This window comes from Canis lupus, chromosome 2 (assembly GCF_011100685.1).
Source record: "Canis lupus familiaris isolate Mischka breed German Shepherd chromosome 2, alternate assembly UU_Cfam_GSD_1.0, whole genome shotgun sequence".
In the NCBI taxonomy this organism is placed as follows: Eukaryota; Metazoa; Chordata; class Mammalia; order Carnivora; family Canidae; genus Canis; species Canis lupus.
In genome coordinates, this window is record NC_049223.1 from 47,674,398 (window position 1) to 47,696,957 (window position 22,560).

General features: G+C 40.0%; 2 long non-coding RNA genes across 5 annotated transcripts in view; one reads left to right on the forward strand and one right to left on the reverse strand.

Moving 5' to 3' along the window:
- Nucleotides 1-9,679, reverse strand: part of LOC102152336 — a 30,525-nt gene extending 20,846 nt beyond the window's left edge. For 2 of the 4 annotated variants that reach the window (XR_005355594.1, XR_005355593.1), the window contains exons 1-3: nt 9,358-9,679; nt 9,184-9,272; nt 542-595 (exon numbers count right to left, since the gene is read on the reverse strand). This is a non-coding gene — a long non-coding RNA (uncharacterized LOC102152336). The remainder of the gene's footprint in view (nt 1-541; nt 596-9,183; nt 9,273-9,357) is intronic. The other 2 variants (XR_005355596.1, XR_005355595.1) reach the window with 1 other exon arrangement.
- Nucleotides 1-22,560, forward strand: part of LOC119871109 — a 189,150-nt gene that overhangs the window by 106,704 nt on the left and 59,886 nt on the right. The window contains exon 6 of the long non-coding RNA XR_005355590.1: nt 13,699-13,762. This is a non-coding gene — a long non-coding RNA (uncharacterized LOC119871109). The remainder of the gene's footprint in view (nt 1-13,698; nt 13,763-22,560) is intronic.

A 22,560-nucleotide genomic window follows, 5' to 3' on the forward strand; every position in this document is an offset into this window, starting at 1 on the left:
CATGAAGTGTTGGTATATCACACATTTGGCACATAGTAGGTCCTTAATAACTGGTAGTAGTAGTTGCTACTGCTGTTAATTTTAGAGAAAGCTTGTACCAACATGAGTGGAAGTCCATCACCATCACCTATGCAGGGTGTAGGTATTCACCTGCCCCTTCTACTGTCTAAAATCCAAAGCAGAAGTCATTCCCCTGGGTTTAAGGGTGATTCCCTTTTTAATGTCCAAGACATTAATCTACTCTCAATATTTATTTATTCATGTGCATTTATCAGCCCTAATAGCTAACCAATGGATGCATTGATTGACTCATGTAGCAATCGTGTACTGAGGCATTACTCTGTCACAGACACTCGAAAGGACAACACAGTCTCAGAGATGAATAATACGCTCTTAAGCTTTGCCCTCAGGAGACTTGAAGTCTCGCTGTGAACTTGTTTGAGAGAAAGTAGAGAGAATACACAGGGAAAGGATGGGCCAAGCAAGGCAACTAAAAGCTGGAACGATAAGTCATCTCTATAAGAGATTTATCTACTCTTACCTTGCTGCCTAGGACTGCCCCGGTTCAACTTACCAACAGGGGAAGAAACAATATCTGTAAAAGATTTATTAGTTAATTATAAGGAATTGTCCTTAATGAATCAGTATCTGGCTTTATTATCCAGAATAGTGGATAGTTTTGCTTTCCCCAAAGCTGTGTGGTCTCTGCCCACTGCACACAGGACAATGAGACAAACAGGGAAGCCTCCTGAAGGTTCCCATCCGGTACAAGCACATCACAAATTGCACATGTATCCTCCCTCAACAGGACTGGTGTTTTCTTCTGAACAATTGAAAAAAAAAAAAAAAAAAGGCTTCCCAAATAAAAGGCCAACAGTAGACTTATTATAAGACTCAACTGTTTTAGAGTAATATCATTTGCATGCAAACAATAATCAGGGTAATTCAGCAGGCTTGGGTGGACCTGTTTTTGTCTCCAATCTCCTATCCATTAGTTTTGCCTTTCTTTATACTTGGAAAATAGTGCAAGTGGATGTCTTTCAAACGATTTGTATTACAAATTTATGCTAGTTCATGCTGATGTGAAACCCCCAATTCATCTGAACAAGTAAGGCTGAATTGCAGTTTCTCAAAGCTTTTAGGGGCTGATTGAAGGATACTCGCTCTTTTTTCTCCTGGATCATTTGCACCCATCCCGGAGTCCACCATAGAATGGCAGTCCCCCTTCCACTTGACTGGCTGTGCATATGTATCGAGATATTTGGGAGCACTTCTACCCAAAGCCATTTCCTCCTTTCACCCATAAGATAATCGGGTTACGGTCTGGAATTAGAATTAATCACCTGGCATATTTTATAATTTATAAAAGTGTTGCATCTGATGTGAAATGATCAAGTTTTCTGATCTACGTCTGCGTTTGTAGTTTATTGACTCAGAGTTTGGGTATTTAGCTTCTCAAAATGGATTTAATATGGCCAGATTAGTTGGCCCTTTTTATGAAGGCCATCCTGATCGCTACCCAGTAGTTACAGAGCCCCTCCTAATCCCTTCAATATCCCCTCAATATTAAGGCTGATTCAAAGCTGCGTGTGTGCTTCATCAGAATAATGACGGCAACAATTCCTCATATTTGTATAATGCTTAATATTTTTCAAAGCACTGTTGTTAAATGTCATACCCTCCCAAACCGGGTTCAGTGATAGGAAACTGAGAAGAATCTCATTTTCCTCATTAAAATAAAGTAAAAAATGTTAATACCAGAGGAAATGGAGCTGCCAGTCCCTCAGTTCCACATTCATTAGCAGAATCCTGCTAAAAATTGCTGAGATTCACGTTGCACCAAGCAGTGCTGGACAGTCACATCAGTCTTGCTACCTCCCCTCGGTTTCTCCAGAGAGTCCAACTGCTCTTCTCTTTAGCTCTCCTCCACTGATACATAAAGTGATCTGTCTGGGGCAGGCCATAAGAAGCAACAAGCCAGCTTCCTCCCCTCAAGTGGCCCCCTGCCAGCTATGATCAGTGTCACTAGGCAAAGCCCTCTCAACTGCCCTCTGAATCTGAAATCCTCCTTCGGGTTTTTCCTAGGCTCACTGCAATCAGTCCAGAGATGTTAGGCTCTCGAAGCTGGCACAGACACAGTCATGATTCTTCACCTGCTAAGTGGCTCTGGGACTTTTCATAGTCCTTCAGATCTAACAAACCACACTCCCTGCAATCACAGCTTGGCTAAGGGCCCCGCTACCAGCCAAAGGAGTAGAGCGGGCTCAACTGGTAGGAGCAGAGCCCACAGGGATGCTGGGAAGCCTGCCGGAGGGAGCAGGAAGCAGGTCAGCTCCTAAAGGCTCTAGTAACATTTTACTGGTTTTCACATTTGTTCTACTTGGGAGGTGACAGTGTGTGTGTCTGACCTCGGCCCAGCTCCTGAGACTGAAAGTGGAGCAAGCATCCGTGTGCTCTGTGTCTCTTGCCTTACTATCCCTAATGCGAGTCTCTTCATGTTATGACACCTCTTCAAAAAATTTAAGCACTATTTTGTGGAAGAGCTTCAACCCTGTGTATCTCGCTCTCTTCCCTCAACAGCACCATTGGTGCACCTAGACAGTACCTGGGCACCTCAACAATATAGCGTGAGCAGTTGTGAGCTCTTTTCATATTTCTGGCAGGAGACGTGGTAGTCATTCGTGCTAGTAGCAAAACATTTACAGCTCTCTGCCATCAGGTACCTGTGAGATATACCTCCCGCTCTTCTCTGAAGTCAGGCAAAGCCTGGCACTTGCTTTGCCCAATAAAGAGGGAGCAGCAGTAAAGTGTGTCACTTCCAGGGGAAGCTCTCACAGCTGGAGGGTGACTTGCCGTATTCTTTGCCCAATGGCCACAGTGATGGTGGAGACACATCTCAAGAGAAAACCTCCCCTGTCCTTGGCCGGGGTGACTGTGATAAGCAGATCCCAACAGCCAACTGACATCAGATACGTAGCATGGATAGAAAATAAAAGATGGATTACATCGTGCCACTGAGAGCTTTAAGTTGTTAGTTATTGCAGCACAGACTGACCTAATTTGAGTACATGAGGAGAAGGAGGCACTGGCAAGATTCGAAAACCAGCCCCTGAAAGTTCAATCAGATGGTTTAGCAATTCAGGAAGTTGCCTGACGCCTGTGAAGGAGAGTGTGCCTCCCAACTCCTCGGCCCCACTTCGACAAAGCAGTGGGCATCGCTGCTGCCCCTGCGGCCACAGCCAAAATGATAAGTTAAATGTGTAGCTTGTCGTCCAGATATTTCCACTTCCTCAAAGTCTCTCTCTCTCCTTTTGGAGAGGGCACACATTACACATTTTCTTCCCTACATTTGCAGAAACAAAGGAAGAGAAAAAAGGATCCTGCCAAACAGCATTTATATTTAGCATGCGCCATATGCACATGTGCGGTACAGAGCACAAAGACAGGTGGCGGTCCCGCCGGATTGAAATCAGCAGGATAGGGAGCAGGAGATAGAATATGTAAGTGCGAGACTCACAGTCGTATAAATGTAGGCATTTCTGAGAACAGAATGGCTCTTTGTGTCTTGACTTCACAAGATTCTTCAGTAGCCACTTCAGAATATTCTAGGGGAGCCTAATCTTTAGATACAAGGCCACGGGTAAAAGGAGGGCTCGGTGGGCAAACGGTGTTTGAAGTGGAGTGCAGTTACTTAGGGCCCCTGCAGGTTCTTGTTAATCCACTTTACTCTGTCCTCCACTACGGAGGCGCTCACTTCTGCATGGGAAGTTTGCTCCTTGGAGTCACAGAGGGAGGAAATATTTTGAGGGGAAGGTGGTGTCTCCCAGCATCAAAGCCACACTTATGACTGAGCACTTGACAATTAGGAAGGGGTCATGAGAACGACGAGCTGAGGCCCTTGAGAGTGAACTGAATCTAGGGAACTGCAAATGAGGTAGGAAAGCAAACACATGCACACACAAGCAGAAGCAGGAAGGTATGATGACTCCCCGCCAGCTTTAACCAGCAGGGGAGTGTTAGAAGGGAAGGCCTTTGCCCATTTCCAGCTGCCCCCCCTACCAGCAGGATTTCCTCTGAATATACACAAGGCTCTCCATGGCCCTTTACTCACGTCACTTCTAGCAAGCCCTGATTTTATTGATTAGATCCATGGATTATTCATTTAGTGGATAAAAACAAACCCTCTATCAGTTTGATCAAATTCAGAATATTTTGGTGTGCATCTGTACGTATTTTTATTGGGCTTATTCCTATGAGGGAAATTTCTGGGTCACTGGACACACATATATTTTATTAGATACTACCCAGTAAATTTTCAAGAGTGTACAAGTTTGCACTCCCACTAGCTGAGTATAAAAAAAGTTCCAGTGGCTCTATCGCTTTACCAGTTCTTGGAACCATCAGGGATATTTTGTTGGCTTATTAGTTTGTTTTGTTTTGCTTTGTTTTAGTGCTTCTGGTGAATGTGTTGTAGTTTTGCAGTTTTAATTTGTAATTTTGTTAAATACCTTTTTAGTTTGTAATGATAAGTTCCTTTTCATATGCTCAGTAGCTATTAAGGCATCTTTTTGATGAAGTGCCTGTTCAGGTCTTTCTCATTCTCCGATTGGATTACCAGTGACTTATTCACAGGAGCACTTTTTATTATTGGAGAAAGGAGTCTTTTGTTGCATGTATGGATTGCAGTTATCTTCTCCCGTTCCTTGGCTTGCTTTTTCATGTTTTTAATGATGGCTTTTGATGAACAGAAGTTCTTAATTTTAATGAAGTCCAATTTATCCATTTTTTTCATGTTTAATGCATTTTGTTCTAAGACATCTGCCTCCCCCTCGCCATGCTCTCCTGTTTTCTTCTGAAAGCTTAATTGTTTTAGCTTTTACTTTCCAAGCTATGATCCACCTTGGATTAATTTTTGTGCACAGTGTGAGAAAGGGGTCAATTTTCATCTTTTCCCCTATATGAAAATCTAGTTTCTCATGCCTTTTACTGTAAGGACATTGTTTTCTCCCACTGAATAGTGGTGGCACCTTTGTCTTAAATGAAGTGACTCAAAGTGTGTGGGTCTATTTCTGGGCTCTGTATTCTCTTTTACTGGTCTGTTTATCCTCCTGCCTTTATCACCTGTTAACTTAATTACTATAGTTTCCTAATGTGTTTTGAAATCTGGTAGTATATGTCCTCCACCTTTGCTCTTTGATAAGTATGTCATTCCTATTCTTGACCCTTTGAATTTCCATATCAGCTTCAGAATCACCTTGTAAGCTTCTCAAACCCAACATCCCAGGGGTTGGACCTGGGACCAAGGACCAGTGGTAGGGATTGTATGGAATTTATAGGTCAAATAGTCAAACTGACATCCTAACAATATTGAATCTTTCTTTTTTTTTTTTTTAATTTTTATTTATTTATGATAGTCACACACGGAGAGAGAGGCAGAGACACAGGCAGAGGGAGAAGCAGGCTCCATGCACCGGGAGCCTGACGTGGGATTCGATCCCGGGTCTCTAGGATCGCGCCCTGGGCCAAAGGCAGGCGCCAAACCGCTGCGCCACCCAGGGATCCCAATATTGAATCTTTAAGTGTACAGATATATATCTGAATTGATAATTGGTCTTACCTCAGTATGTTTTAGTAGGTTTTGTGTACAAGTCTTATACACCCTTTGTTTGACGCAATTCTAAACATTAAACACGTTAATTATTAGTTGCCAACGTAAGTACAACCGACCTCACATATTGACCTTGGTAAATTCATTTATTACTCATAATAGGTTATCTGTACTTTTTAAATTTCCATATAGAAATTATGCAGTCTGAAAATAATGACAGTTTATTTTTTTTCCTCTCTTATCCTTTTATCTTTGAAATATTTTTCTAGGCATTTGTATTGCATAGAATCACTAGTAAAATGCCAAAGCAATATCATACAGCCGTATCTCATTTCTGTTGTCAGAGGAGAAGCTTTCAATATTTCACGATTAAATATTATGTTTTCATTAGATTTTTATGTATATGTTACTATCAGATTAAGAAGTTATATAGGTGTACCAAAACCCACGGACAAGGGTGTTCACAAACAGTGGTATTCATAAAAGCCAAAAACTAGAAACAAACTAAACATTCATCAGCCATAGAGTGGATAGATAAGTGTGGCATATCCATACTTATTCTATGCAGTGGAATATTATACAGCAATATCAAATGATTGTTTACTTCTATGCTAGACAACATGGTGATTCTTACAACATAATATGCAGTGAAAGGACATATTATATAATTATATAATTCCTCATATTTGGGTAGATTTTCTTTTCTTGCATTGCAGCCATCTGAAGATTCTTATCAATGTGTTAATTAGAAGAACACCAGATTTCAATGTCACTATTCATGTTAGAAAATACCTTATCACCTATCTTTCAATCTCAGTTATGTTCTGTCATCACTTTGTATCTAATAAGTTAAATAATAGTTCCTGTGACAGACACACCCTAAGTGGCCCATCATGAGTCATGTCCTTGTCGAATTCTTTTCTTGAGGGTAGACAGAAATTGTGACTTGCTTCTAGCCAATAGAATATGGCAAAGGTGATGGGATAGCCACTCCCTTGAAAAGATAACATTATAAAAGACTTCGTGTTCCTCTTGGAGAGAGTCTTCTATAGGTTTTTAAGAAGTAAGCTGCCGTATTGTGAGAGGACCATCTGGTAAGAAACTGCAGGTGGCCTCTAGGAGCTTAAAGTGGCCCCAGATGACAACCAGCAAAAAAAAAAAACTAGACTTCAGTACTATAACCCCAAGCACCTAAAATCTGCCAATAATCAGAAAGGGCCCCTAGTTCTAGAAAAGAACCCAATTGTAGCTGATACCTTGCTTATAGTTGTGTGAGACTGAGCAGAGCACCCGGCAAAGCTATATCTGGACTCTGGACCTTTGGAGACTGGAAGATGATAAATGTGTTTTGTTTTAGAACTCCATGTTTGTGTTAATTTGTTACATAGCAGTAGATAACTAATCCATTTCTACTGTTGTCCCTATACTTATCTTTACATGGAGGGAAGGATAGCTATGGACTCAGGACAAAGGTAACAGAATTTGGAAATGCTTTGATATGGACTAGTGGCCCTCTCAACCTGGTGTGCAGCTATCAGCTTGGGATTCCCCCAGAGTCCCACCTCTGCTATATTCTTCCCTTTTTCCGTGTATTTCTTTCAATTAGTTTAATTCCCTCATTGAGTGTAATACCTCCTTCAATAGTTTCCTTAGAAAGTATATGTGGGAATTACATTTTTAAGATCTTACATATCTAAAATATATTCATTCCACACTTCTATGTGATTGGTAGTTGAGCTCAATATAGATTTCTAGGTTGGAAATAGTTTTAAAGGCATTGTTCCCACACAGTTGCTCTTGAGTTAGCAGAAGAAGTTCTGATTCCTGATACTTTGCATAACATCTGTTTCTGTTCCTTTCTCTAGAAATATTTAAGATTCTTTCTTTGTCCCCAATTGTTCTGAATTTCCCAGTAACACGTTTCAGTGAAGATCTATTTTTCTTCTTTTGTGCTGGGTTCTCAGTCAGCCCATTCCACCTGGAAACTCAAGTCTTTCGGTCCAGAAGAATTATCCTGAATCATAGCTTCCCCTTTATGTTCTTTGTTCTGTTTTTTTTTTTTTTTTGAGAGTTCTTAGTATTTAGACATTGGACTAGTCTCCTGTGTAAATGTTCCTTGAAATTTTAAAGAGCCTATCTAGCACATCTTATAGTGGGCAACACAAAGCTAAAACCTTTAATTAGGATTTCTGCTCAAATTCTTATAATCCTCTACAAGTAGAAAAGATGCCACCACCTGATTTTCATTGCATTTTTACTCCAGCTGGTCTTGTTCCTTCCGCTGATTTTCTGGTCATAGTGGCTTCTGAGACCCTTTTCCTTTTTCACAAACCACTGAATTTCATGCAAAGTAAAACTTTGCAATTGCTTGAGTCCCTGCTTTATTCCCAGAATATGTTTTCTATCTAAGTAATTGTTCCACTTTTTTCCTTTTATCGTGTTTTTCGGAGCATTTGGGGACAGGCTGTTATATTAGTTAGGAGTCTGAGTTGCAAGAGGTAGAAAACCAGTTTGAGCTAACTTGAGCAAAAAAGGTGGGGAAGGAAGATTTATTTAGCAGATACATTCAAGTTATAGGACATGCAGACTCTACTAGAATTCAGAAACAACTAGACTGGGGCTTGAACATCATGTCAATCAAGTCTCCACTTCTTGTCTCTGCTCTTCTCTGGTGCTTTTATTATTTTCTCTTGAGGTTTCTTCTTATGACAAAAAAAAAAACCAACCAAACAAACAAAAAAACAGCCACTCACAGTTCCAGAGTTCCACATCTTGCAACTGTAGTCACCGGTAAAAGATCGACTCTGAATCCAGAATCTCAAAATCTTGGGTAATGAATGTGACTAGCCAAACTGGACTCAGGTGTCAATTCTTAGATCAGTCAACTCTAGACAGGAAATCAGGATCACAGAACAATAACGCTAACTGTATGGATGATAGGGAAGGAGGATAGCTCCCAGATTAATGGTGCTGATGCTAGGGAGACTATCCCTTAGATGTTCCTGCGAGCAAAGCTTTTCCAGATGTAGGATGCTTAGCAATAGGCATCACTCCTTCTGAGACACTGGGGTCAGATCCTCCACAAGCTTAAATGACATCTGACATCCAAACCCTACTGGACTCAAAGTTCAATTAGAGAATAGAACTGGGTTGAATCATTAGTATCTGTTTTCCAAATTCATAGTTACCCTTCAGTAAAATTTGGCTAAATATTTCCAGGTAACAAGTATTCTTAATAAAGTGCAGATACAAACAAAGATTTACTTTAATGGACTTGATTAGTAATTAACCTATCCCCAATTCACCAGATTTCCAATCTTCCCTCTCATGTGTAGAATGACTCAAACAGCCTAGATAGAAAATAATGCTTATTCCTAAGTGGATGGTGAGCTCCCTGAATACATTATAATTTTGTGTAGGTCAAAAGAGACCTTCAAACACTAACTGTGAGGTTAAAAAAAGTAGGAGTAATACGATTTTGTGTCAAACTTCTTTTACTCATTTTGTTGGAATGTTGGGTCTTAGGTCTTTCTGAATTTTGTCAGCTTCTCCCAGTCATTTAGTCATTCACTCACCTTTTGCTCGTTTCTTTACTCATCGTCTTTTAGCTGTTGCTTTCTCTTTTCACTGCGGTCTGTCTTGCACTTTGGACTGAGATGGTTATCTACAGAGAAAAACAGAATTCTAAAGAAAGCAGAAATCTAAGTTACAGTTGTGAAAACTATTTTACACTATTTTTGTATAATTACTTGAGTTTCCTGTAGTGGAGCAGCTGAGAAAAATTGCTCTAATTGTGTAATTTTCTGCAACTACTCTGGGACAAAAATCTTGGTAATTGGATTTTTTTAAACTAACAAGTCGTCACAATTGGATAGTTCTTGAACTGTTTGTGCTTATGCTTCAGAAATTTTCAGTGGATATACAGTGTATTTTAAATGTTTTGCATCAGCTTGTGGTCTCAAATTTGATTTATTTAACTTTGGGTTTTAAAATAGATGACAACTCTGATTATATATTGTCTCCACTAAATGGACCTTTGCTAAGTTTTGTAGCCTGTTCATCCCCACCCCACATTCTGCTGTTGCCATGGGAGCCGAAATCCTGGCATATGTAGCTCCGCCCCCAAATGGCTCTGTCTCCCAGAGTGCTTTGCTGTTACTATGGAAATGCCTGCCCATTAATCTTGTTGTCCTTCTACTACCAAAGCACCTTTAACTGTCTCAAGCAATCAAGTGATGTTACCTACAGCGGGGAAAGGAAAGAGAAGACTGCTTCCCATTCTACAACTGCAGCACTGATTTTAATCAAGATTTAATCAAGGACCAGAAGAAACTAAAGCTACTCTAACAGCTCTTTTTTAAAAATATCCAAAGCAGGATCCTGCTTGATGCATAAGCATGTACGCTTGTTCATGCCCTTGCTTGAGACCTCTGAAAAAGCACACTGCATATTTTTAAAGCTACTTTTGTATTTAATATGCATTATGAAACAGCACAGTGGAATAAGGAAGATAAGTGGTCATTCATTTTTACTGAAGAAAATGATGTAATGCTTACCTCAAGTTTTCTAAAGAATGTATTTTTGGAAACAGTTATGAAACACACACACACACACACACACACATACACACACACACACGCCTGCTGACTTGGACAAAACTTTACCATCCTATAGAACTGAGGGATAGCAATCATGGCTCAAGGGAAGAAAATTAGCTAATGAGTTCTAGATACTTTTATAAATTTTGCTTCTTTCTTCCATTACTTTCAGGTTAGGCATCTGTGGAATTTTGAATTTGACTCTATGGTCATTTGTGCAAAGTAAAAATAGGACTTGTGATTCTGGAAGGATTTTCCAGGTCATCAGGACAAAAGTATTTGAAAATAAATCTTGGCCTGGCTACCCTGGATGTGAGATGATAACTGTGGAAAGATTAGACTTGCTCTGACGAATGATATATGTCCAATAGCTGTTTTTAGAAGTAGGAAAATAGTATCTATATTGGGGGGGGTGCAGAATCTAGTTGATGTCTACAGCAAAGAGAGGCTGCCTTTGCTCTGAAGATAAATGATATTAGAGTTGAGTGAGGGAGAGAAGGGAAGAATCATGATGGGGAAAGATCACAGAGGACCAGGAATGTCCCCTTTTCTAAAGACCCACAGAAGCGGGAATGGTCATGACTCTGGGCAATCTAAACAGAGTATTTGTTCCTTTGGCACTTAGCTGTCTTGTATAAACAACAAAAACCCATGAATGAAAGAATGAACAAATGAACTGATAAGGCACAGAATTTGAGGAGGTGTGTTCAAATGTCTGATAGGAAAGCACATATGACCATAAGCCTATCACTTATACAGGGCAAGGAAAATCTTCCTACAGAAAGCAGATCTTGGAAATAGATTAGAATTAGAGGGGTGAAAAGATTAGATTGGTAGCATTTTGTCAAAATAGTCAGAGAGTACATAACGTGACAACTTACACATTTGAACATCACCTTAAACTTCCAGTGACCTGTTTGGTTAAGTCCAAATGATATGTTATCCCCTCAGTGGCATTTTTTCCCATTCCCTTCTGTATTTATTTCCTAGGGCTACCATAACAAAGTACAACAAACTGTGTAGCTTAACACAACAGAAATATATTGTTCCACAGTTCTGGAGGCTTGAGGTCCAAAATCAAGATATCAGAAAATTCATGCTACCTTGAAACTTGTAGAAAAGAATCCTCCCAGGCTTCTGTACCTGCCAGCAATCCTTGGCATCCCCTGACTTGGAGATGCATCATTTCAATCTGTGTCCATCATCACATGGCCATCTTGTCTAGTGTGTCTTCATATTATCTTCCACCTGTGAGGTTTTTTTTTTTTAAGATTTTATTTAGTTATTCATGAGAGACAGAGAGAGAGAGAGAGAGACACACACAGGCAGAGGGAGATGCAGGCTCCATGCAGGGAGCCAAACGTGGGACTCAATCCCAGGTCTCCAGGATCACACCCTGGGCTGAAGGCAGATGCTCAACCACTGAGCCACACAGGCATCCCTCCGCATTCTTATGTCCAAATTTCTAAGGACATAAGAAATTATAAGGACACATATATAAGGACACAGTCACATTGGATTAGGGGTCCATTCTGTTCCAGCATGACTTCAGTTAACTAATTACATCTGCAATGACCCTATTTCTAAATAAGATTATCTTCTGAGATGAAAGTAGTCAAGACTTCCAACATATCTTTCTGAGGATGGAATTCAACCCATAATCTTCTTTCAGGAATAGTATTAAGAAAAGTATACAAGAAAAGTGGTTAATAATTACAAAAATCATTTATGGGAAGTCTTGATCACTTTAGGTGATCTGAACTCCTTCATTCTGTTGGAGTACAAGTCAAATGGAGTCATAGTTATTAAAATTCAATTTACTTTCATACCAGGGAGGATACACATGAGATAAAGATAATGATTGTGATGATGGTGGGGGTGGTGATAGCAGCTTGCACTCACTGAATGCTTACTATGAGCAAGGTAGTATTCTAAGTACTGTACGTGTATTAATTTATTAAATTCCTATAACCACCTTGTGAGGAAGGTTCCTATTGTTGTTCCCATTTTACAGATGAGGAAACTGAGGCAGAGAGGTTAATTTAGTTGGTTTGAAGCAAGGTGGCCAGCAGAAATACCACTGTATCTCCATAAGTCCAGCCTCACTTTCTACCCTAAAGGCCTCAGTGTGATCAGTAAAGCTTGGAGCTTCTTAACTTAGAGAACACCTTTTGTACACTCAATCCCCCAAAAGTGAATTCAGGAAAGAAACCTACTTGATGTTGTGTATCTTTAAATCAACACCCATTCTACCTCCCGTGTGAAACAGCTGTGCATGTACCTGCCCACATGGGTCTCTCTGGGGAACAATACAGCCAGCATCTTGATTTCCGCAGGTTGAATCCTGAATGCCATGTTATCATCAGTGTTACTGATGATAAAAGTTACTTACTTTTACGCCTGTAGAATGGATCCACTTAGTGCTAAGTTTGTTGGGTATTTTTAGACATAGGAATACAACACACACACACAAAATTTTGGGTTGTCAGTCTAAGAACAATATGCCAAAAAGTGTTTGCATTATGCTTATTATTTACCTAGATCTGGGAGAGCCAGGGTGATTGATAGCAATTAAGACATCAGTATTCTCAGTCTCTTGGGATTTCTTAGATGAATTACAAGAGCACACAGATTTGACTTGTTTGTCCATCCATGTATTTAATTAGTTCCACCAGACAACAACAAAACAAATTCTTTGTTGTATGCGCATCAGATCTTCTATGTCCTAGGGTGACTTGATGTAAAAACAGGACCCTTGAAAATATAAAATGCACAAAATACATGAATGTGCTTGTGTCATCATTGGAGCCTGAGTGTTAGGGACAGAAATCTATTGTGTAATGTAAATATTTTTCCATAAAATGTGAAAGTTTAATACATTATAGGCATTCAGTAGCTGTAAAACAATAAACAAGTTAATCAATTAAATAGAAAGCTTAACTTAGAAGCAATCTCATACCTTAGGTAAAAATATAGATGTTAGTGCTACTCTCCATGTCTTGAGACATTCCATCCTGGAGAGAAAAGAAATGAAATCTCCTCTATAGGTGTTTGCCTTCCCTGCCCACTATCTGAGGACTTTCAGAATTCCTGGTTGATCTTCACAGGATCCTGCATAACATTGCCTTTGATGAAAGGACAGAGTTTGCAGAGTTGCAGAGTTTGATGAAAGGATGTATGTCAATGGAAAAGGTACTTGACCACAGGGTCCATTCATCCTACCATAGGCCAACGTATCCAGAAGCAGCAGATCTGATAGAATGTTGGAATGACCTATTAAAGATTCCGATGCGATAGAAGTTCAGAGACAAAACCCTCCAGGTTGGGGAGCTCTTTCAGATGTACTGAGCCAATAGCTGATATATGGTACTGCTCCCCAGTAGCTAAAATATATGATTCTAAGGGATGAAGGGATAGAAGCAGAATTGGTACTTGTCCTCATTGCTCCCAATAACTCACTTCATATTTGTGTTTCCCATTTCTGTGATTTAGGTTCTGCTGGATTAGAGGTCCTGGTTCTCAGTGGGACTATCCTTCCACCAAGGAACATGGTAAGGTAAGGGATCCACTGAACCTGAACCCACACCTGCCACCTAGTTATGCAGGGGTCTTCATGCCTGTGGACCAGCAATCAGAAGAAGGAGTTATTGTATTGTTGGGAGAAATCTTTCTTAATTATTATGAGGTGCTAGGGTCACTGTTACATAATGGGGGCAGGGAGGAATATACCTGAGACTCAGGACATTCACTGAGGTATCTCTTGGTGCTTCCACTCCTGAAGGTAATGGTGGAATGGCCATCACAAAGGCATTGTAACCAGGGAGTCAGACTCCCAGAGATAAAAGTCTGGGTTATTCCATCAGGTAAGCAATCTAAAGTGGCAAAAGTGACGGCCAAGGGTAGAAGAAATCTAGAATGGGTATTAGAGGAGAGAGATTTTAAGTATGGGTTACAGCCTGGGGACCAGCTGCAGCTGTAGTTCTGTATTTGTTCTGCTGACTTTCTTATATTGTTTTAATGAGATTGTGGCTGGCCATGACCTTGAAGAGGTCATGCCACATAGTGGCAGAGCAGGCTTAATGTGGGGCTCAAGTAGATCAAAGAGGGAAATACTGAGTCACTGTGTCTAAGATTCCTTTCAAGTGATGTCTTGAAGAACTGATGATCCACAGAGCATACTTTTGGGAGTACTGTTTTTTGTTTGTGTTTTAGATGATTTTTTTTGTTGTTCATATACAAGGGGTGTCTCTAATGATCATAGTGTTATATGATATTGTTATACTAGTGATAGACAGAAAACTTTTACTTTTATCATACAAAAGCCCCCACCACAAAAAAAAAGCAAATAGAAGAATTTTGAAGATAGAAAAAAATTTACTGACAAAATTGTTGTCTCACTGTGGATACTCAGGATGCCTGAATAACTGTTTTAGCATATCTAGAAACCACACTGCTTAGAGAATATTGGTGTCCACATTTTGAAAGCAAACTCTCTGGCCTAGTAGAATATCACTTAGAGCTTCATGTTTTTCTTGGAATGTGTTGCTACATTTATACTTATTACAGGGATTACTCTAAAGTGATGGGGTCACTTAGCTGAAAAGCCAACCTCACTCTAGCGAATTCTAACATTTGAAGAGATCAGCATGACCTTAAGGGATTGCGATGTCTGTCTTTCATTTAAGACTTCTGTGTCTCAGAATAATTTCGCTTGTAAATACAAGTTTGCCTGATAAGGGTAGGCTGAAGAGGTATGTGCATTTATTAAAGCATAGATCCCAAGACTCACCTCTGAAAAAAGGGAAAAAAGAAAAAGAATAGTTCATTCTCTCTCTCTCATAACTTTAAGTAACCCCATAGCAACTGTAGATGTATGAATGTCACTAGTCTTCATATTTTGCTGCCTCCAAGCTTAGTAGTCTCAGTAATTGTGAGTTGTTTTCAGAACATTACTTCTTCATTTGGCTTTTCTGGCACCAGACTGCATGACATGTATGCATAAATATATTAATCTGTCTGTGTCATTTTTAAAGTTTTGCTTTCTTCCTGGATGTTAACTCCCTAATTTTTTCCAACTCCTTGCTCATAATAAATTCCAGAGCAATGCAATATATTACCTCTTCCACACAACTTAGAATTCACTCTTTCACATCTGTCATTCGAAGATAATCAGGATTCTTTCACTACAAAATGACTAAACAGTGTGTCCTGAAAGAAGTAAATGATGGATTTCTTCTTAAAACACAGAGAGAAAAATATTGAAAACACTGCATCTAAAACAGGATCAGGAAAATAACATTAATAGAATTGCTGTATACAAACAAGATTTGGTCCATCTGACCGAATTTGCTCTAGCTTTATTTTTTTTTTTTTTTTTTTTTTTTTTTGCTCTAGCTTTAGTAATATTCTTAAAACTATTGTTATGTTGACCCATTGCTTGGTCCCATTTCATTTTACCAAGCCAATAGTAATAATGATTAGGAGGATAATAGCTAGATTTTATTGAGTGCTCACCATGCACGGAGCATGGGCACTGGTGCTTCGCACACATGCCTCTAGGCCTCCACTGTTCTCTGTCTGTACACCTCCACCCCCGTCCAAGCCACCATCATCCAGAGCTGGGCCTGCTAGCGTGGCCTCCTAATTAGTTTCCTTGCTTTCATCCTTCAGTCTTTACAATTTATTCTCCACACAGCAGCTGGAGTGATCTTGTACAAAGTATTTTAGAGCGCAGCACTCCCCTGCTTAAAACGCTTCCAAAAGGCTCCCACTGTACTTAAAATCTACTCCAAGCTCCTTACAGTGACTTTCAAAGCCAAGCCTGCTAACCTCTGGGATCCCACCAGCCACACACACTGACATTCTGCAGACACATTAAGCCCATGCCTGCCTGGGCCCTGTGGCACTTGCTACTCCCTCTGCTTTGATCTTTAGACCCTAAATGTCACCCCCTCAGAGAAGAACTCCGTGATGGCTCAGTCTAAACTAGCCACCGGTCACTCTCTATCCTTCTATTTGAATTCTTTACATAGCAGTCATCAGTGACTAATATCCTGTTGTCCTGTTTGTTCGTCATCTGATGCCTTCCCTTGGAATGTTCACTCCTTTGTTCCATTCACCACCAGAACAACTACCTGGTACATAGTAGACCCTCCATTGTGAATAAGTGAATGAACGAACAACCTTGTGAGCTAAGAACATTATACTAAGAGGAGAGGAACATTATATTCAGATATGAAGAAACCAAGCCTTTGAAAGGGTAGTTCAGTTGCTGAAGCATCAAGCTTCTATGTGATAAAAATAAGAATCCTAATTCTCACTTGTGAGTAGGGAAGTTATTAGAAGGGGGGAGGTGAAGCAGGACAAGTAAGCAGGCCATTGACCTCTACTATAAAATTAAGAAGAAAGTTAATTTACATCCACCAGACCTCTCTTTGGCAAGGCAAACAGGCACAGAGATGGCACTGGCCCGTGGAGGAAAATAAAATATTCCAACAGTGGCATCTTCACTGTTTTTTACCTGGTGACAATATCAAAAGGGATCCCTCTGAGCCCATTTTAAGGAAGGCTCTGAGGCAATTATTCTTATCCCTTTGCGGGTCATAGAATCTGAGAATCTGATAAAAATTAAGCACCTTTTCTCTAAGGAAAAAAGGACAATCTCAGAAGGTCTTAAACCTAAAGTATAGTTCTGATACAGAAGGAACCGTTTTTATATGTGTGTGTGTGTGTGTTTGTTTTCCTCGGTAGCATTAAAAAGAGTTTCTTAGCCAAATCTCTTCTGGGCAGGGCAGACAGATGTCCTCCCCTCCAAGAGAAGCGACTGAGTGATGATAATATCCCAAGCCTGAACCTTTCCTAACTTTAAAAGAGAAAGAGGAAGTCAGCTCTCAGCTTCTAATAATTTGGGCTTAGATTTAGAGGACCACCCCAGCCCTTACTGAGGAGTCTCCATTCTTTCATTCAGCAAATATCTGTGAGCCCCTCCTGTGTAATAGGCCTTGTACTGAGCTCAGAGGATCTAGACATAGTACAGCCCCTCCCCTCTTGGAACCCACAGACCCATAAGGAACCCACAGAGCCCATGGAAGCACCTTTCCTACTCCCGCTGTAGTGGTTGATAAGTGGGCATTGTTGACTTCAGCAGTGGAGAAAGAAATCTAAATCATCAGACTTGGTCTGGCCAAAGGGTTTCTGGGTAAGGTCCATAGAACACGTTTTCAAATACGTTTTTTAGGTTTTGTTGTATGATGCGCATGAGTTACTTGAATCATACAGACCATCTGGAACCTGTACTGCTGTTGGACTCAAAAAGCTGACTTCTGAAGAAATAGGAATAAGGCTTGATGAAACTGCCTGGAACATTTTGATCTTACCTATTTTTAAGCTGCAGAAGTTACATTTTACTAAAAGCTAAGAGACACCTGGATCTTTGGGGAGAAGAGCATCCTTTTTTTTTAGCTAAAAGCCTTTTTTACTAAATATTTAGAGTATAAGTGTATAAACAGTTTATACTGTTCAGCCACATTCCCACTATTTAGCTTCCATAAATGTGAAAGGGGAACACTATGAAGGGATTAAATGCTGTAAAGACAGGTAGGATAAGACGCTAAACCAAGATTTGGGGAAGCAGAAAAGCCCCCTGAAAAATAAACAGAAGTTAGCCATATCTTTGCAAAAATTTGGTAGCAATGCAGATGGTATCCAGGCAAATAGAAGAGCTTCTCCAAAGGCACAGAGTCCAGAAAATACAATTCTGCAGTTCACCTCTGCCTTGGTGGACTGGTCTTTGGTCTGAATAATAGCACATAGTAAGTTTTAAATTTCCAAAAAATTAATCTACTATCTAACAGGTACTTTTTAAAAATCTTCCCTTAATCTGCCACATAAACAAATGCTATAAATTCTCATTAGGGTGTAACCTCAAAATGTCTCCCTATTGTAATCATGAAGATGAAAAATAAACACTTCTCATACTAAAAGATTTTTTTTTTAAATGCTTTGAAAGTGGTTGAGTTTCCTTGACCATCTAATAGGTTCTGAATTCAGGGTGTTTATGTTCACGAGCTTAATGCTTAGTCATTAAGAGGTTATGTCAATTCCGTCCCAAACACCATTTAAAGCATCTGCAGCACATTCAAACTGCCACACGTTACAGCCGGTTCTAATCCTTAGGTAACCCCAGAGCAGGCCTCGAGAAAGTCAGCTCCCTATTCTCTGTAATAGTACTTGCTAGCAGTAACTAAGCACATTTCTCACCCTAGAAATCTTATTACATATGTATCTCAGTTAATTCTCACACTAACCCCAGGCAAGGATGGGAGGGGGGATCTCCCCCCATCCCCCTTCCCCCTGCTCCAGCTTGCCAGTAAGAAAGCTGAAGCCCAAAGACATTAAGTAATTTATTCAAGGTCACACAGCTGAACAGTGATGAAATCTAACATCCCTGCTCTTCCTTACTGTTCATTCTAGAAGAGTTCCAGTCATGTGTTCTCATCACATGTTTATAATGGTGTGAGTCTGTCTTCTGAATCGGCTAAAAAAAAACCAAGTCTTTGATAACTGAGTATCACTAGGTGTTCCATTTACTGGAATTAACTTATATAAGGAAAGAAAAAATATTGCAAGTCAAAAGGGACTAGACTTCAACGATCCTTGTGGTTCCTTATGGGCCTCAGTGAGTCCATGAAACATTCTGAAAGAAAATCATTCTGTTCCTTTTAAGAAATAAGGCTATATTAGAAAGAAGAGTTCACTAGTGAAATCTGCTGGGATCCAGGTTCAAAAAAGAAACGCATTCTTCTGGAACCTGGGGGTGGACAATAGAGAAGAAACATTGACCTTGGACGATCTTGACTGAAACTCCCTTCTCTAGGTTCTCACCATCCAGGCTAGCCTGTTCTCCCCACCTCGTCCTGGTCCACAGCCCCCTGCGAGGCTGCCCTGGGGGCATTTGGCTGAGGGGCTCCGTCACCTCATTCACCTCATTCACTGTTTTCTTTCCAAATCCCCTCTGTCCTAAAAGGATTCAGCTCACAAATCGCCTCTCCAATAAAGTGCTCCTTATGGCATCAGCCAGTGATGATTGCTCCCTCCTCTGAGCTCCTGCGGTACTTATGGTTTGTAAGGATGGTTAGGATCTTTACTTACTATATCATGTGTAAGGCACGTCCTGTGTCTTCTGTGAGACTATAAGGACTTTGAAGGCAGGATCCATGTATTTATTCATTCATATCCACAGTTTGTCACCTGACACAGTCATATCACAATTACTCAGTAAGTACTCCTTGATCTAACTGATCATGTATTTGCCTTAATTCCTTCCTCAGATCCTAATAAGCTTTTTTGAAGCTAAGACGGGGTCGCCTTTAAGTTTGATAATGCTTTACACTAGAGAGATCAGTGGATATCGAGCAACATTAGATCATGAATTTCCAGTGGGAGTTCAGCCTGCAACCATGCTTCTTAAAATAAGGATTTCCATTTTAGGTAAAACATTATTTCCTTTTTGCAACAATAGCAATGTACGTACACATTGCAAAAAAAATAAAAAGAATTATACCAAAGTTACAATAATAGTTCTCTTTGATGGCAGGATTGTGAGTAATTATTTTTGTTTGTTTTTCTATACTTTTATGTTAAATGTACTCTTAAATTTCCTACAATGAATAAGCATACTTAAGCAATTAGAATCAATTATGTGAAAAAGTTGAAAAATTTGAGTCAGCTGTTTAACATCAAAAACTTAAGAGGGATGCCTGGGTGGCTTAGTCAGTTGAGGATCCCATTCCTGATCTCTGCGCAGGACTTGATCTCACAGTCATGAGTTTGAGCCCTGTTGTTGGACTCCATGCTGGGCGTGGAGCCTAAAAAAAAAAAAAAGAAACAAACAAACAAACAAACTTAAACAGATCTCATTCCCCTCCAGATGTCATTGTCTTTTATTTAGAGAAGCTCAACTTCAGAGGGCTCTTTATTTTGTTCAACTACTAATGACACACAACAATTTTCTCTGGAGTACTTTACACATCCCTTTATTGTCCTTTCTCCTTGGTGACTAGTGCCCGGCATCTCTTGAATTCCTTCAAATTTTACTGTGCTAGAGAAAGGAAAGTCAAGTGAATCAAATGTGTCACTTTCAAATTGGACAATTTTGCAAATAGATTACTGATGTAGAGCTGAATATATCAAACACATCAAATGACACTTTTGTCCAAGGCTGCAGGCTTTCCAAGTTGATGAATGCAGCAACTAAAGTTGACACTAAAATGAGTGGGATAATTTTAAAAGCAAAACAAAGATTAAAATAAGAGAAGTGGGCATCCAGAAAATATCAAGAACAAATAAGTTTGCAGTGTTTGTTATTGTCATGGCAAGTTTGCTGTCATTCTTGTTGTGGGTACTATTTATCATTAACCATGATGAATAACATTATTTAACTTTTCTTGCAAAGTGCTCTTCTATCTGTTTTCCTAAGTGTAATTTATATTATCAGAGGAGCGAAGTCAGGGCTAATGTATGTCAGCACAGGCTGTGAAGTACTCATGTGCCCTGTAGTTGTAACTTAAATGTCCCACTTTACCAACCAAGTTACAAACTAAGGTCATATTTCTTTTCAAGTCTTCCCCCATAGTGACTCCAGGCTCTCAAATGCTGTAGTGAAAGGAAGACAGAACGTTCTGTAGGTTATCCCTCAATCCAAGAAATAGTAACCACTGGGATTCTTTAGACCATTCTTGCATGTTTTACAAATCAGTTCTAGCCATTGCTTTGGCCTTTTACTCACTCTGGCCTGGAAACCATTCAATACCAGAGCCTTCATGTCTCCTATGTCATCACAGAATGTACCACCTCATGCTGTGCACTGTGCACAGATCTGAGTATGACCACTGTTCTCTTTGCCTTACAGGCACAGCCAAGATCAGTCAGTGGTGTTAGCCAAAGATAGAGTAAAAGTTTGGCATATATAGAAGTGAGTGCTCAGAATGATCTATTCTTCCATTGCTGTTGTAGCTCCTAATGCTCACAAACCCTAAAGCCAACTTCAGAGTGCCTTGCCTGATATCAGGTGACTGCAGTGTAATGGTGAGATTGACCCATCTTGTACCCTTCTTTCTACCACCTTTAATGAGAATCTCTAGACCACTTTACCCCATAGTCATAGGTAATGACCTCTGAAGCAGATAGTGAAAATGGTCCTTTTCTACCCCAAATTCAAGGCCTTTTCTTCTTTTACCAGCATGACTGATGATAGAAATAGCCAGGGCCTTTAGGGGAATCATTCACACCCACTCACAAGTTGAAATCCAACCTCCATGGCTCAGATTGGACTATCACAATACAGACTGCACATTTCCCAAAAGTCTGGGTTGTTCATTCCTAATTAACTCTGTGACAGAGACAATGCTACATAGTCCCCAGGTTCTACTTCATTTTCCTCTTCCTGGGCAAGCAAGACGATAACATTTCCCAGACTCCCTTGTAGTTAGGCTAGGGACCATCCCTCTAGTCTGGCCAGTGGGCTCTCCATGTGGTCTTCTTGGTTGAGATAGTGAAAAGTGCTTGCACAACACTCCATCTCTCTTTTCCTCTGCCACAGTGGCTGTAGAAATTAAATTTTCCAGATATAAATGACTTGGATGCTTGAGTCACTTTCTGTAAGGGAGTCACCCCGAGAGAGCTAAAGTTACTTTGGAGTTACTTTGGATTTAGTAAAAATTTACTAAGTCCTCCTATTTCATAGTTCATGTGCTGCGCTCAAAAACACATGACATGAGAAGATAGACATGTTTTCGGCCCTCATGATCTTAAGAATTATTTCTTGCTGAAAAGGTTTGAAATTCATCTGATGAGCAACCATAGAGCTTAAAGGACTTTAAACAACCATGTACCATGATGCAATACTCTTCTTAGAATAATCTCTGTAAAAGACATGTGAGAAAAATATTTGAGGGGAAAGACTAAAGGCATTAATCCAGGGAAGAACAGTGATGGCCTAAATTAGTGTGGTGGCAGCAAAAATAAGTGGAGATTGGAAGTGCACTGGGCACAGAGAGAAATGGATGCATGTGAGAGGTATAAAGGGCATGCATGCGAAAATTTCAATTCCTATTTAATATTTTTTAAGAAGGCTGCTTTATAGAAATTCAAATTTATTTTTACAATGTACAAATAATGTTTGTACCAAAAAAGAGATAGCCTGAGGTCCATATTGGCACCCCAGCACTCTCAGCAACACGAGACCTCAAGTGAGGATTGCTGTTTATGTCCAGTATCATCTGTAAGACACTTCCTTCTTCATAGCTTAGAGAAATCTCAACCCCTGATACAAAAGAGCCTCAAAACTCAAAATGG